This window comes from Rhincodon typus, chromosome 4 (genome assembly GCF_021869965.1).
Source record: "Rhincodon typus isolate 14 chromosome 4, sRhiTyp1.1, whole genome shotgun sequence".
Taxonomy (NCBI): Eukaryota; Metazoa; Chordata; class Chondrichthyes; order Orectolobiformes; family Rhincodontidae; genus Rhincodon; species Rhincodon typus.
Genome location: NC_063335.1, coordinates 52,487,437 through 52,504,996, shown reverse-complemented (window position 1 = coordinate 52,504,996; position 17,560 = coordinate 52,487,437). Strand labels below are relative to the sequence as shown.

General features: G+C 39.5%; 1 long non-coding RNA gene across 1 annotated transcript in view; it reads left to right on the top strand.

The window, feature by feature from the left end:
- Positions 1 to 4,802: 4,802 nt before the first annotated feature.
- The window catches only part of LOC125483002, a 29,771-nt gene continuing 17,013 nt past the window's right edge, over positions 4,803 to 17,560 (top strand). Inside the window, exon 1 of the long non-coding RNA XR_007261998.1 lies at positions 4,803 to 4,896. This is a non-coding gene — a long non-coding RNA (uncharacterized LOC125483002). The remainder of the gene's footprint in view (positions 4,897 to 17,560) is intronic.

Genomic DNA, 17,560 nt, shown 5'->3' with positions numbered 1-17,560 from the left:
ACTGATGCAATAAACACATAGCACCATGGTACACATTCAAGCTAATATCAGGCAGGTTGATGACAGCTATTTGCCCCATTATATCTGCTTTGTACAAAATTGTTTTAGCTCCTTATTACATAAAAGCGCAACATCCTTAAACAAATCTTGCATATGAGCCATATCAGATTGACCTGAAATGCTATCCGTCTTTCTCTCTTTGAAGCTGTTCAATATACTGTGTGTTTCCAGAAGTGCACAGCATCATGACATTGTTTCAATGCACTAATTCATCCCACAGATGGAAGAGCAAGACAGTCTAAAACAATGGATAATCCAAGTGGGAGTCAATAACAGGTTCATTATTACAGGACTTCAAGGGAAAGGAGGAAAAGTTATTCTTTGAAGCAGGCATTTGGCAAGTTCACAAACTTTGCTTAGAAAAAAATTGATAGAGCCGCTTGGCATGATTGATGATTTTATGGGTTTTCAATGTATTAATTGACATAATGTTTGATTGTATAAATGTTCAAGTAAAATAACAATACCCCCAAACTGAAAGGAGTAACATGACAACTAAAGTAGTACCACATCCTATCGTCAGATAGAAAGAGCTTTGTGTTGAATAATAATTAAATCACACAATTTAACAAGAATTTAGAAAGTTCATCTCTTTAAGTACATAGAAACTGAAAATAATTGGATCCTGCCCCTTGATAGTTGGTTCAATTTTCTTTTGCAAAGAGAATATAACTGGGGCCCAAAACTTAACTTCATAATATACAAGAGATAGCAAGAACTGCCGATGCTGGAGTCTGAGATAACACAGTGTGGAGCTGGAGGAACACAGCAAGTCAGGCAATATCAGAGGAACAGAAAAGCTGATATTCTGGTTGGGACTCTTCTTCCTGTGCCTCTGATGCTGCCTGGCCTGCTGTGTTCCTCCAGCTCCACACTATGTTATCTCTTCATAATATACAACCTTGCTTTTCAGAGGGTACATCCCCTGCTACCTCAGGAAGAGGAGGAGAACAATGAAGAAGAGAGGGAAGAGAATGCAGGGAGGATACATCCAGGAGCCCTTTGTTTTGCAAGGGCTTTGTTTGAGTGCCATGCTGAGACTCTTTCCCTGAAGATATCATTACCAATTCTCTACCTTTTAAGTGATCAGCCTTGTTCCATCAGTATTGTCTGGGTTAGAGGTCTGAACATTCAGCTACAATGTTATTTATCTAGTAAAGGAAGCTAATCTGCCTTTGAAATTGTCATAAAGAGTTATACCAAATGACCCCCAAAGAGGCCCATGATTTATGCTGCAGATCCAGCTGTAGCCAAAAGCAACCAATTAGACTTTGTTACATTAAGAGAGTCATGAAATAATTAAAGGATTTCAGGACTGTCCATCGAAGCCTCAAAAGGTGTGAGGACACAAAACTTCCGTAATGTTGATCAGGAGACAAGAGGGGTATTTCCAGAAAAAAAATAGAAATTGCTGAAGAAACTCAGTAGGTCTGGCGGCATCTGCAGAAAGAAAGTAGAGTCAATGTTTCATATCCAGTGACCCTTCTTCCGATGCACAATTTACTTTGCTTCGTGGAACAATAAGTCATCAAAGTTGACATTTGGCACTATTTTGTTTGATTGTGATAAAAGATGCCATGAGAGATATTTTGAAACAGAAACTGCTTCTGGACAGAGAGACAGAGGAAGGTATCCAAGACAAATGAGCTAAGGGGCTTCTGTACTGAACCAAGTTACCAAGAGTCAGAACATCCAGTGTCACATAAGTAAAATAATGAAGCCTTCACTTACTGCTCCCTGGACCTGGTCTGCTATTGAGTCCACGTACAAAGGAAAAATGTGTATGTTCATCAACAAAAGTCACCATAACTACTGAATCTGACTCCCAAGTTTTAATCCCTTCACTTCAGAAAGAGTAACTTTAAGCAAACGAAGCATGCAATGACATTAGAGGCTGAGCTCATTTTCATCGTCATATATAATCTGTGTCCTTACTTACTTTATATCTTTGTATGTGTATTTAAGCTAATATCTTTACAATCTTTACCTAGAAACTTTCAACAATAGTTGAGTAGCTGTATTGAATTAAGCTTTGATCTTGTTTGAAGCTTCACGAAATAGATTCCCAGCAGAAGTCAATTGCCATCTCGCTGTGATGTTCACAGTGCAACAGAAAGTCCCACTCTGTACCTGCACCAGAAAAGCAAGGAATGTCCCTCTGCCTCATCAACATCTCATAATCGAGCTACTTGCACATGCTGCCCTCTATTTCATTGACACACCACTGAAAGTTCTGGGGTAATACAGCAGAAGTGAGTAACAGGTCAACAATTCCTTTACCTGACCCTTGCTTCTGTGTCACTCATCACTCTACACGACAAGGGTCAAGAAATCTGATGCCATTTAAATGGAATTTGGATTGACTTGATGGACAATGATGGAATTATCTATTTATGCATGGTCCTGTGTTCATGTATTCATTTGTAACAACTCACATGTTACTTCACCTGAAGTATTTCTTAGAGATAATTAAATGAAATAGATAGGGTTTGAATCAGTAAATTGATATTAGATGATATATTCACATTGATTATATTTGTAGGGGAGTAGATCATAACTTCTACCAACATTTTATTTCTATCAAGGTTTATTTTGTTGGACAACAACTGTCAGTGATAATTTTGCTTTTCCCGGTTATCTCTTCTTGACAAATCTCCTGTTTTTCACTTTTACTGTTCCCTTCTCCTTTTCCCTTATGCTGTTGTTGCTTTGTCATTTAATCTCTCTAGCTTTTACCCTTTCATATACATTTGCTTTTCTTCTTTCTTCAAATTCATCAAGTCCCTGCCTTGTATAAAAACGATGGTGTTACTAATTTTTCCAAATGTTGATAAAGACCATTAACCTGAATCAATGAGCAAGATTTAACCTCATACAAACCTATTCACCTGCATGGAGGAAGTCTTCCTCCTCCCAGAAATGTTGCCATACATTTCAAGTATTTCCAGCACCTTCCAGTTTTTATTTCAGATTTCCAGTATATGCTCCATGGAACTTAATTGCCTTTTGAAGACTCATCCCTCAGGGAATGCTGTTAAACTGTGCAATGTAATTGCATGCTTTTCAATGAGAACAGAAAACGTTAAAAATGCTTTTCCAGGTCTGCCAGCACTTGCGCAAACAAAAAGAGTTTACGTTTCAGACTTTTCATTTTAAAATATTGCCCTGTCTCTTGACACATGATATCATATTGTTGCTTGACAAATAAATATCATTTATACCCTATTGAATCTAGAGGACCTTTCACGATGGGTTTTGCAATGACTTTCTTCTCATTAGACCAGTTTTATGTAGGTATGCTCCTTGTCTATCTTTTGATCTTAACTTAACGCCCAAACTTGGTTAACAATAGACGTTAATCCATAGTTAGGCATAAAGCTAAAGGAATCAGAAGCAACATTTATGTTTAGTTCTTGTTGATTCTGTAGGGTAAGAAGAAAACATAATTGTCTTCCCAAACTCTCAGATATTTAAACCTTACCATTTTTACAGCAACTCTGCTATGAATTTTACTAGTCAATGTGTTTCTCCAAATAATATGTATTATTCTGCATTCAGTGTGTCTATATCATAAGATGTCCTATTATGATGTCTAAAAATGTAGTGTTACGGTGCTTTAAAGATGTTTCTTCAAGCATTTCCAAACTGAACACAAATAATAGGATGGATTTGAAATATATTTCATGATTCTTCCATTTGGGTCAGTTATATCCTTGAACATATCACAGTTTTGGAAAATATAACTGGAATGTCAAGAAGTTTCATATTTGTCACATCATTGTAGGGATGTAAAGAAATATTGACAATTATTTTAAAGATGGAGCCTGTGTGTTGAGGAGAAATTTTACCTGTAGTATTTGCCCTTCATAGAATGCATTAATGGAAATAGCACCTAACATTACAACCAACTTGTGCATAGAGCTGTCATCTTAAATTTTCCAGAAGATGTTGGGTCATAAACAATACATTTATTTATTGTGATGAGCCAATATTCTGGTAAAAGATTTGTGGAGTAGCCATAGAGTTAAATAGTGCTTCCAAAGCTTAAAACCCAAAATGCAGAGCATCATTTGTTTTATTCGTTCATGTCATGTGGGCATCGCTGACTGGGCCAGTAATGATTGCCATCCCTAGTTGCCTTGAGAGGGTGATGGTGAGCTGCCATCTTAAACTGCTGCAGTTCACTCACTTTGGTTAGACCCACAATACAGGATCCAGGATCTCTACCCAGCAACACTGAAGGAATGGCAAAATATTTCCAAGTCAGGATGGTGAGTGGTTTGGAGGGGAGCTTGCAAGTGGTGAGTTCCCATGTATCTGCTGCGCTTGTCCTTCTAGATGGTAGTAGTAATGGGTTTAGAAGGTACTTTCTGGCAATGATGGCACTTGATAGTGCAATATTGCCTCCTGGGGACAAACCAAATGCTGCTAAAAAGCCTAATTTCTTCATATCCTTGATATCATGTCATTTGAAGAACTTGATAAAGATTATTTTGTTTGTGAATTGAGGAGAGGCTTCAAATTTTAAAATGTGTCCCTGTGGGACTGTGAATATTGTGACATTGAGGCTAAGAATTTCCCTTTTGCAGTCTAAGTGTTGAGTGCAGGCTTTGTGTTGACCAAACTTACCACCCCTACCCTGAGAAGGATGGCTAGATTGGACATTAGGTTGCTTGTTAAAAGCTGACCAATGAGTTTCAGTGAAATTCTCAACCTATCACAGACCACGGTATTGGCATTCTGGCTTGCCAGAAGTGGCAAATCAGAGGCTGGAGCTTCTGGGTCCTAAAGACCACTGATCGAGGCCTATTCTTTAAGGCATTAGATGGTGACAAGGTATGTCCTTTTCATTTATTTACTGTGATTGGGGATCATGAGAAGGGGTTCAGCGGGTTTGAGACAAGGCAAAGGGTTGCCACCTCACTTGCCATATCCATGACTTCAAATGCCCCAGATTGGAACAAATAGAGACCCACACCTCTCAAGCTGAGATGTGGTGAAGTGAGGCAATTAGGTGGCCATTAGGTGACCACCTAAGGACATTAAGTGAAAGTTTTCAAAGGATCTTCTGGCTCAGCACTTTATTAGTGAAATAGCGAAGGGGCTGAATATCGTTCCAGAGTCAATTCATTCAATTATTTGAAACAAAAACTGAAATTGCTGGAGAAATTCAGCAGGCCTGGCAACATCTGTGGAGAGAAAACAGAGTTAATGTTCCAAGTTCACTGACACTTCTTCAATAATAGTGTGATTAAAATCCTATCGTATCTGCTCCCATTTAGACTTTCTAAATTTGTATGACATTTTACATCAATAGGGATGAATCCCCCAAAACTTCTGCAAGTTCTGCTGTGTACTATTAGTTGCTAATTTTTTTTTTAAATAATTATCATACTGTCTCCATAAGGTACAATCGGTGTTGATAAAATGATATAGATTTGGTTATTATGTGATTTTTTTTTAGACACTTCATATCATTGAAGAATGTTTTAAACAATAGAATCTAACTGGCCATGCTTTCAGGCATGGGATGGTAGAGTAAGATAGAGTTCTGCCATCAATTTGCCACCTAAATGTAAATTACCAGGCTTTATTCACATTCAACTGACCACTTGTACACATGGTTTGGAAAGAGGCAGCTGGAAGATGAGTACATTTCAGCAAGCTCTGTGTATGGGCAAATTGGTGTTGAGGGCCTCAGAGGGAGATGCTGCAGCTTCTGGTGACCCGTAAGAGATCTTCTTGTGGGACTCCTTGAGTTGTCATGCTTATGTTTTGTGACCAGCTCTGGGGAAAAATGCTATTTTAGACCTACTGATTCATATTCTATACATGATTCACATCCAATTAAGATTGCCTTACAGAATTAGGTGGCTATCTATTGTTACCAAAATCAAGGTTTGGAAAAGGAGCAGGTAGTTGAGTCTAACCTTTTATATTAATTGTTCTTGCCAACTCTATTTCAAATTCCACACACAGTTAGCTAAAAGTTCCATTGAGGGATTGGCAGTCTTATTAACTTTTTACCTCTAATATCACTAAATATGGAGCCGTGTTCCTCAAAAAGAAATGTGATATGGCCCAAAATATCACTCCCTGGCTTACAAATGCCTCTTGCTAATGCACTCCTTCAGTAAGAGATTGGTGTGGTTTATTTGATTTATTTGAGGAGATGTAACCCACTGATCACTCAGGGAGCTAATAAAAGGTTTTTGTTAGTCTTTGAATTACAAGAGATTTTGCATCAGCAAGGCTTTGTAATTGAGGCACTGAAAAGACCAGCTATAACTGCACTTAAAATTCAAGAAGAGTAGGATATATTGAATGTGAGATAGTAGGAACTGCAGATGCTGGAGAATCCGAGACAACAAGGTGCAGGGCTGGATGAACACAGCAGGTCAAGCAGCATCATAGGAGCAGAGAATGTGCCTTTGTTTTATTACCTACATAAGATCCTTAGCTTGCAGATATTAGTATTGCTTCTCTAGCTGTCTTTAAGCTGTCCTGGAGCCTTTTTGCTATTCTCTGCAGGGCATTATTTATATTAAAAAGACTTTGTCGTCCTTATGTTCCCTCCATTACAGCCTTAAAAGATGACTTAAAAACATTTGATTTTATTAGTTTGCATTGATGCATGCTTCCACATCTTTCCCCTTAACACTTCTTATCCTCTAATTGTATACTTTCCACCAAACAGTGTTAGAGACGTTGATCTTTTTTTTTTATTACTGGGTTTTCTTATATTCAAGCCTTGTTATTACTCTAAAAGCAAATGGAGAACTGTAATGTCATTTTTCTGATCAAGTGTATGATTGTACACTGGGATTTTTTTCAGCTTTTGTTCCAGCTATAATGAAGCTATCAGAGTAAAGAAGGGATGTTTTTCTCAGAAAATAAAATCTTGCAAAACACCTTAGCACAGCAACGACAAATCTCATAACACTTTACTCACAAAGAATTAAGAATGTTTAAGTGTAGGAGCTTCTTTGCATGTAATGAGGTTCCAAAAACAGAAGTGAGATGAATGGCCATTCTTATCTACATTTATTTCTTAATGAATGAGGAAGAATGTTGGCTTTATGCCTTGAGAGAGCTCTCTGTTCTTCTTTATACAGCATTAAGATCAAGCAGTATTCCTTCTTTACTGTCATGGTTTGAGGGGTAAATGCATGTGTCAACATTTGCTATCAAAATCAGTGAGTACCTCTCTTCACTCTCTACATTCCCCACCAGCGAACATTGCTCTGACTTGAGGGCATTCTTAATGTTGGCAGGGATTCTTGGGTGTGGGTGTGAATGAGTTCACACCTAAAACCAATGGAAAAGAAATTTGAATCTACAACAGGATGCTGATTCATTACCACTTATATTTTGTCCCTGCCAATTTTCCACGTGCTTCTCATCAATGAGATTTGAGACACTGTTACAACTCTTCTTTTCTGAAGCTCCTATTCAGAATTTACAGAATGTTTTTGTTAGTAGCTGAAGACCATAAGACAGAAGTAGAATTTTAGGCCATTTGGCCTATCAAGTCTGTTCTACCATTCGATCATGGCTAATATATTTCTCAACCCCATTTTCCTGCCTTCTTCCCATAACCCTTGATCCCCTTACTAATCAAGAACCTATTTATCCTTGTCTTAAATACTTCCAATGATTTGGCCTCCACAGTCTTCTGCAGCAATGAGTCCACAGTTTCACTACCCTCTGGCTGAGGAAATTCCTCCTCATCTCAGTTCTAAAGAGTCATCTTTTCACTTTGAGGCAGTGCTGTCAGGTCCTAGTCACTCCTATTGGTGCAAACATATTCTCCACATCCACTCTATCCAGGAGTCTGTGTTCTGTAAGTTTCAATCAGATTGCCTTCATCCTTTTAAACTCCATCAAGTACAGACCTAGAATCCTTAACCACTCCTGATATTGATAAGCCCTTCATTCCTGGGATCATTCTTGTAAATCTCCACTAGACCCCTTCCAATGTCAGTACATCCTCTCTTAGATACGGGGCCAAAAACCACTCACGATATTCCAAACGTGGTTTGGCAGATCTTTATACAGCCTCAGCAGTACATCTCTGCTCTTGTAATCTAGCCACCTTAAAATGATTGCTAACATTGCATTTTTGTCCTCAACTACTGACTAAAACTACATGTTAGCCTTAAGAAAATCCTAAACTAGGATTCCTAAGTCTCTTGTGTTTCAAATTTCCAAAGCCTTTCCCCATTTAGAAAATAGTCTATGCCTCTATTCTTCTGACCAAAGTGCATAGCCTCACGTTTTCCTACATTGTGTTCCATCTGGCACTCCTTTGCCCAATCTCGTAGACTGTCCAAGTCCTTTTACAGCCTCCACACCTCCTCAACATTGCCTGTCCCTCTACGTATCTTTGTGTCATCAGCAAACATAGCAATAATGCCCTCAAGTTCCTTCGTCAGGATCTCTAATGTATAATGTGAACAGTTGTGGTCCAGACACTGACCTCTGAGGAGCTCCACCAGTCACTGGCTGCCATTGTGAAAAAGACCCTTTTATCCCTACTCTGTGACTTCTACCAGTCAGCCAATCTCCTATCAATGCCAGTATCTTACTCCTAACACCATGGGCTAATATCTTATTTCACAGCCTCCTGTGCAGCACCTTGTCAAAGGCCTTCTGGAAATCCAAATAGATCATGTCCACTGGCTCTCCTTTGTCAACTTGTTTTTCACTTCCTCAAAGAATTCCAACACATTTGTCAGGCATGACCGCCCCTTGAGAAAGCTATGCTTACTCAGTCCTTTTTTACCATTTACTTCCAAGTACGCCATAGTCTCATCTCTAATAATGGACTCTAAATCGTACCAACAACTAGACTTGGGTAAGTATTAGCTCTCTTACAATTGGATCAGAATGTTGCAAGCTTTTAGCATTATACTTGAGCCAATAATGCAGGTAGACAGTTCATTGAAACACTGAGACAGTGCTATGCAATCAGAGGTGCTGTCTTCTGGATGAGCAAAGGCTCCACTTACTTTGTGGAATGTGCTTTTGCTTTCCTCAGCTCAGGAGCTCTTTTCCATTTCTTTTATTACGTCAACTATCATCTTGGTACTTGATTACTAAGGAGTTGTCTTTCTCAAATGCCTTCAATGGGGAAAATGAAATGGTCATTTGTGCGCCGGCATCGTGAAACAACAAAAATTGGAAAATTGCCAGATTGAAGCATTAAGCCAACAATTAGCAAATTTATGTTTAATTTTGCAGCTTGGATCTGAAGTGACTTTAGAAGCCTCATTGCAATATGGAAGGGACAGCTTTCAGGACTGGCAAAGATAGGTCCCTGACATGAGCAGTGGTCGGAGGAAGTACACCAATTCAGGCTTGGGGTTTTGCACTGCTAAGTTCGTTATTTTTATACACTTAGATACATAACATGTTTGTAACAATGTTTAATATAAATTCTTCTGACTTTCTTTTTGTTCCTGAGCTTCCTCAATGTAACCATTGAAGAAAACAAAATAAAGTTAGCCTGCATAGAGAGTAGGACAAAATCTTAAAAAGTAAAGACCTGATACAATCCTGATGAATTCAGACACAACATAATTCCCAGAAGGGTTTACATAATAATGATTAGAAGCAGGAACACTGGCCTACATTTTGATTTTTGTCTGTTGTCAGTTTTAGGATCAAGAGTCAGACCCATTTCACTGAATTTACCTCAATCTGATTGGAATCAGCTAAGACAACATAGAAATGTATTGCACCTGAAGACCATCAGTGTAGAATGGTCAATTTAAAATACACCAGTGTAAGGAAAAATAAGCTGTTAATTTTTAAACACTGCAACATTCAAAAAAAATCAGCCAATTAGTTCAGTGAGTTTAAATGGTTTCTAAGAGTAAACTGCAATCCATTTCAGTTGCTGTAAGCCTCTCTGCTGATTAATAAAGCATACTTAAATGGCAACCTGGATTATAGAAGATAAGATTGCTATGATCCTAGCTGGTGTTATTATCGGACAAGTCAGATCACAGATTGATAGATGTCACAGACTGGCTTGATAGATCATTTTTCGGTGTTTTTGGTTTTCATGAGGTCGTTTCTCACTGAATCACAAGCAAGCAATACGGATTTGGTTTATGCAATAAAACAGAAGTTTATTACTCAAAATAAATAAGAAATAAAATTGAATAAACCAAACCATCTACAAATAATACTAGTTTAAAGATTTTAAAACATACAGTAATACACAATCCTAATAATGTCCACAGCAACCCGTTGCAGTACTCACACCAAAGAGAATCAGCTTCTCTATCACAACTAAAGGGCTTGACCTTACAATGGGTTCAATTTGCAATCTTGAGAATCTGACTGCCTGTTTCTTGAGTCTTCCTACAACTGACCTTCATGGCTCTCTCGGCTTCAAATAACCCCTTCAGGGTGTCAGCTAAACATTTTTATTCTGAAATCAGAAAACTAAACTTGTTGCACTGAGATAACCTATTTGTTACCAGTTCAAAACTATCTCCCTTCTTTAAGAGCAGCAGTTTCACACATGCAGCTTCAGCTAAGATTTTGATAAACTCAAAAGCTATTTCCAATCTATGGTTACAAGGAGGTCAAAGATGGGAACGAAATATTCAGTGGCATGTGACGTTTCAAATGGATAGGCAGAAATGAAAGTAGTGGGAGAGCATTGTTAGTTTGGGATGGAATAAGTACAATAGCAAGAAATTATCTTGCATTGAAAGACACAGAATCCATATGGGTAGAAGTAAGTTAGAAGTGGAAAAAGAGACAGATAGGAGTAGCCTATATGCACTCTAATAGTAGCTATATGATGGGACAGAGATTAAATCAAGAAATAATGAGGGGATGTAACAAACACAGTATAGTAATCATGGGTGACTTTAATTTTCATGTAGATTAGAATAGTCAGATTGTAGGAGAGAGCCATGAGCGATATTTAATAGAATATATTCAGGACAGTTTCCAAGAACAATATAAGGTTATTTTGGATCTGGGGATATGTAATGAGGCAGGCTTAATAAATGTTGTCAGTGTAAAAATTGCCCTAGGAAACAATAGCCACAGCATAGTAGAATTTGTCATTTAGTTTGAGAGGGAGAAACCTGGGTCAGAAATAACTGTTCCAAGATTGTATAAAGGTACTTGTATAGGGATGAGAGCAGAGCTGGCTGGAGAGGCCTGGGAAAATAATTTGGGAGTGAAGATGACTGAAGAACAATGGCAGATAGAGTCATAGAGTTATAAGGCATGGAAACAGATCCTTCAGCCCAACTCACCAATGCTGGCCAGATATTCTAAATAAATCTAGTCCCATTTGCCAGCATTTGGTCCATATCCCTCTAAACCCTTCCTATTCCCATCTAGCCATCTAGATACCTTTTAAATGTTGTAATTGTACCAGTCTCTACCACTTCCTCTGGCAGCTCAATCCATACATGTATCACTCTCTGCATGAAAATGTTACACCTTAGGTCCCTTTTAAATCTTTCCTCTTTCAACTTAAACCAATGCCCTCTAGTTTTGGACTCCCCCACAGCAGGGAAAAGACCTTGTCGATTCACCCTATCCAGGCCCCTCATGATTTTATAAACCTCTATGAAGTCACCCCTCAGCCTAAGGATGCTCTAGAGAAAATAGCCCCAGCCTACTCAGCCTCTCCCTGTAGGTCAAACCCTTCAAATCTGGCAACATCCTTGTAAATCTTCTTTGGACTCTTTCAAGTTTCACAACATCGTTCCTATAGCAGGACGACCAGAATTGCTTGTAGTATTCCAATAGTGGCCTAACCAATGTCCTGTACAACTGCAATATAACCTCCCAACTCCTATACTCAATGTACTGACCAATAAAGGCAAGCATACCAAATGCCTTCCTCATTATCCTGTCTACCTGGGACCCCACTTTCAAGGAACTATGCACCTGCCCTCCAAGGTCTTTTCATGCCCAGGACTTTATCATTAAGTGTATAAGTCCTGCCCTGATTTGCCTTTCTAAAATGCAACACCTCACATTTATCTAACCCACCACTCGTCAGCCCCTTGACTCATCTGATCAAGACCCCGTTGTACTCTGAGGTAACCTCCTTCGCTGTCCACTGCACCTCCAATTTTGGTGTCATCTGCAAACTTACTAACCATACCTCCTTTGTTCATATCCAAATCATTTATATAAATGATGAAAAGCAGTGGAGCCTGCACCAATCCTTGTGGCACACCACTGGTCACAGGCCTCCAGTCTGAAACGCAACACTTTACCAACACACTCTGTCTTCTATCTTCGAGCCAATTCTGTAACCAAATGGCTAGTTCTACCTGTATTCCATGTGATCTAACCTTGCTAACCAATCTACCATGATTATCTTGTCAAACGGCTTACTGAAGTCTGTATAGATCACGTTCACTGTTCTGCCCTCATCAATCCACTTCATTACTTCTTCAAAAAACTCAAGTAAGTTAGTGAGATATGATTTCCCACACACAAAGCCATGTTCACCCTCCCTAATCGATCCTTGCCTTTCCAAATACACGTAAATCCTGTCCCTCCAGAAACTTGCCAACCGATATCAGGCTCGTTGGACTATAATTCCCTGGCTTTTCCTTACCACCTTTATTAAACAGTGGCACCACATTAGGTTTGCAGAACACCTACCAAAAATGACACTGAACTTCTGGTTGTCGGCCATTTTGACACGTAGGCCATGCTCCCTGGCCAATAACTGCATCTTGGGTTTGCTGCAATGTTCCAGTGAAGCTCAGTGCAAGCTGGAAGAACAACCTTTCATTTTTCGCTTTTGTCTTTGGTTCTTTTGCAATTCACTTTAAATCTTATTCACATTACTCCTCAGGTACTCAAACAGACAGGCCTTCAGGACAACAGGCTTGGTCAGATATGTAGCAAATAACGTTCAAACCACATAAGTGTCAGATAATGGCCATCTCCAACACGAGAGAATCTAACTATCACTCCTTGAAATTCAATGACATTACAATTGCCAAATTCTTACACTATCTACAACTTAGGAATTGACCAGAAAGTGAATTAGATTGGCGTATAAATATTGTAGCTACAACAGCAAGTCAGATGTTACAAATTCTGTTGTAAGTAACTTACTTCCTGACTTCTGAAAGGCACAAGTGAGAAGTGTGGTAAAATTCTCTACATTTGCCGAGATGGGTGCAGCCCCAACAACATGTAAACATAATCCAAGACAAAGCTCCTGGTTGACTCCTGTCCACCACCTTAAAATTTCAGTCTTTCAACCAGCAGTGTGTATTGGCAGCTGTGTGTACCATCTACAAAATGCAATGCAGCAGCTCGCCAAGTTTCTTTGGACAACCTTCCAAATCCATAACAATTACCATCTAGAAGGACAAGGGCAGCAGATATATTGCAGTAACCAGTACTAGCAAGTTCCCCTTCAAGTCACACACCATCATGACTTAGAAATATAAGATGATTCTGTCACTGTCACTGGGTCAAAATCGCGGAATTTCTCCAAACAACACTGTAGGTGTCCCCACACCACATTGACTACATTGGTTCAAGCAGGTATCTCACCATCTTCTTACAGGCAATTTATACTGACCCTGCCAGTAACACTGCCATCCTGTAAATGAAAAGCAATAAAAATCTGATATATCAACTTTAAGGAGGTGATAATTTACAACTCACAAATCAGTTTAAGCAGATACCAGGTGGCAGAAATAATTGTATCAGGAAATACAATCATCTTAAAGATTTATGGATTGAGGGCACAGATTGTTGTAACAATCTCTATTTTGGAGAGGGAGACCATCTGTGGAGCTTAAGCATGGTCATTCAATGTATCCACACAGACCAGGCATATGAAAACTTCCATGTACTTCAAATGGTATGGCAGACATCTGATCCATGGCCTTACACTGTCTCGATAATTTGTGCCAAGTTGGTTTGCAACATGGAGGCAGGATTGATAATGGCCCCAAAGAAGAATATGACATGAAGGTAAGTTTCGCATTCAAAATACTCCCATATTTCACACCTGCCATCAGTCAGTAGCCTACATGCTGCTTCCTCTCACAATGGTGAGTCTGCTGCTGAACAATTGCAGGTACAGTGAGAAGTTATAGGTGTTGTCATGTTGGTACTGTCTGATGCAAGCTCAACCTTTCTGTTTCTCTGTCGCCTGAACCTCCTCATTTCAGTTACTCACTCACTCTTGTCTATCTGCAGCTCCTTCCACAGTTGCCATTTTGCTGCTGGCAGAGAAAAGTTAATAGAGATAGTAGGAGATAATCAGACATAAAGTGGAGGTAAAAAGTAGACTAACTACTAAATTCAGCAATAACATATTATAATATTTGGCACAGGAAATAGTCATGTATTCAACTTGAAGTTTGGCATTCCCTTCTCTGTTAATTCCATCTCATTATAAATACATTTAGTTTTCTTTGTGGCAGTGTTAGTCCCTTCATTTGAGATGATCAACTATCCATGAAACTCAAACGATTTGTTGAGTTTGTCTTTTCTTCTCTAACACACTGTAGTACACTCCATACTTTACTTCTCATAGAGTGGCTTTTGTAACAATTGGCATGTACTGTGCAGCTGAACAACTTTTTTTTACATTAAAAGTAACAGTTTGATCTGCAATTTTAAGACTTTATTAACTGAGTTTCTCTTTGCTTAAGCTTTTCTCAATGCTTACTGTGTTATTAGCATTGTAACACATTACAACTGATCTGGAGCAGAATAATCTGATTCAAAAAAACACACTGGAGCCAAAATCCCATCATTTACTTTCTCTACCCACTACTCTACTGCACATCTAAGCTGCAGAATCTTAGCTTAGATCAACCTCATTCTGCCAGACAAGCTCACTGGGCAAAATCAACACTAGCCTTTACTCTAAAAAGGGCATTGTCCTGAAACTTTAACCCTATGATTCTCTCTCCATCAAGGACTTTCTGAGTGGCTCCAGGAATTACTTTGGTTTTCATTTTGACTTTTGTGCCATCAGGGCCACTTGCGTAGTTATGAGCTCAGAATTAATTGTGCAAAAACATAATGATGGAACTGTTTTGATATCATCTGGGGTTATGATTGTCAGCTGGTTGTCAATGCTATTATTAGGACCATGTGTCCATGTGAAGGTTAAGCTGGAAATGTTACGCTCAGCTTCTCATGAACTATTGTATCCAGTGCTTGCTTGCCTTGAAAATTAGAGACTAATGTTCTAATTGAATGGACTCCTGGGAAGGAATCTTCCCAAGCCTGAACAACATGGGGCTGTGGTGAGAAATTTGGGAGATTTGTGTGAGAAGCCAAGTGAGGCCTTTCTGGATATTGGGAGCAACACATAGCATTTTCAATTGAGTTCCAGACTTTGAGATGAAATTGTCTATGGTGAGTGGTGAGTAACCTATTAACAGAGATAAAGCAATAATGAGCAATAATCTCACCTCATTTAATATGCACCCTCCTGCCACCATCAGATAGAAATTAGATGCTGAGAATTCCAACATGAAAGTCAGAGCCGATACCGACCCATTCAATTTCTCTGCTTGCTTCTCTGGACTTGCATCTTGGACACCCAGCGACAACGTTTCAGCATATGCTGCATGGGCAATGCTGCATGCATCCCATATCCACAAACATTGGCATCTGATGTATACCAACCTTCCCACATTACCACATCACCAATCTGCTTACAGTGCATTTCTACATTTTAATGCTGCACTTTGGAGTCACCAGCACCTTTCAAGGGATACTTTACATGCAGGGACAGGTATCCACCTTAGAGGACTGGACAAGAGAGCATCTCAGAGCTGCGCACTTACTCTCTTCGTGCTCACACACTTTGCACCTAATTGGATACTCACAGGATCCCTGCATTCCCTTACTGTGCTTTTGCCAGAACTTAAAGGCACAGTGTTTCTCTGTTTTCAGCGCAGACAGAAAGCCAGGGCATGGTTGTCAGCAGTCATTTGTCAAGATAGTGTACACTTACTGTATGGTGCCTTCTTATTTCAATCTCATACCCAGAGCATGTCCCAGCAGCTGACATGGCAAGCACACTGCATGTACATCAGCCAAGTGGCCGTGTCTCAAATTAACAGGGGCATAGTCCTCAGTCAAGTCCAGAGGGTTCCCAAACAGTCAGTTAAGGGCCTTGTCCACTCTCAGTCCAGGGTGTGGGCATGTTCAGTCAGCCGCATAGGATAGTCATGGTCAGGATACTCTCCTCATGGTGGATGAGGAGCTAAGTGTCAGGCTCTCCGCCACTCACCTTGGCTCTTCATGTCCCTCTGCGAACCATTTTCAATTGGAATGAGCGAGACAGAGAGAGAGATTGACAGAGAAGGAAGTGGCTGGAACAGCTGTCAGTACTGGTGTAAATGGGGAAAAGTGGTAGGGTAGTCAAGTGAGTGAGGTGTAGCGACTTTGCAGGTTTATTAATCTGATGGGCTTTGGAAGGTAAGAGTGGATGAGGGAAGTTGTTGCTTGCGACAGTGAGAATGGTAGAGCATGAGCTTTCATGTGGATGGATGAGTGCAGTAGCAAGGATAGAATAAGTCTGAGGTAGCAGAAAAGGTCATGGATTTTCCTGCAGCATTGCTGTATGTTCATCTAGACAATAGAGACTGCAATGAGAAGGGTGGCATCCTCAGGCCAAGCTGGCAGAGACTAGGGTTGTGTCTTCTGGGGCATATAGGCATTCTTCCTCTGCTCCATCCCATCCAGTCCCTGCCTACAAAGTAGGGATCCAACTTCCCCTTGTCTGCCATGTCCAGGCCAAATGTCATGTACCATGCAGGGCACATCTGGACTGCCAGCACTTGACCAGGTACACAAAGGCTCTTTAAAGGTGGCGTCCATGCCAGGAATCCATGGATGTCCCAGGATATCCTAGCAGAGGTGAGTACTTCTAGTTGTAGTCAGAGGATTGGGCTAGCGTCAGAGGAGAGGGGCACCATAGTGGCATGCCAGTTTGTTTTTGAGGTGAGTTTGGAACAATAACATAACAATACTCACTAGATGTCATTTCTTTGCAATCAACTTGCATTAAATTCAACTTTCTCTATTTTAATGGAGTTAACCAAGTTAAAGTAAGCAAATTATTTCTTCTAATGAAATTGAGAGAAATTTGATGTAAAATCATTAACTTTTTGAATGGTAGCATTGCTCACTGTAATCTTGTGGGACTACCTGATAAGCTGACATTGAGTTTCAATCCTAAATTCAAAATAGAGATCCCCTTGAACGACAGAAAAACAACTGTATTCAGATTAATTTGAGATGCGCTGATGACCTGAGTTTGTTACATAAATGAAATTGTCAGGTGTAGTTGTATATGAGTGGAAAGTATGTGTGGCCCTACATTATTTCAGATGTCTTATATGTCTACTTTACTATTTTTTGATTATCAATAAATAGTGCACTACTTTGTGTATAACAAGGTTGAAACAATCACATTTTAAATTCAGGACTTCTTTTTGATGTATTAAAATGG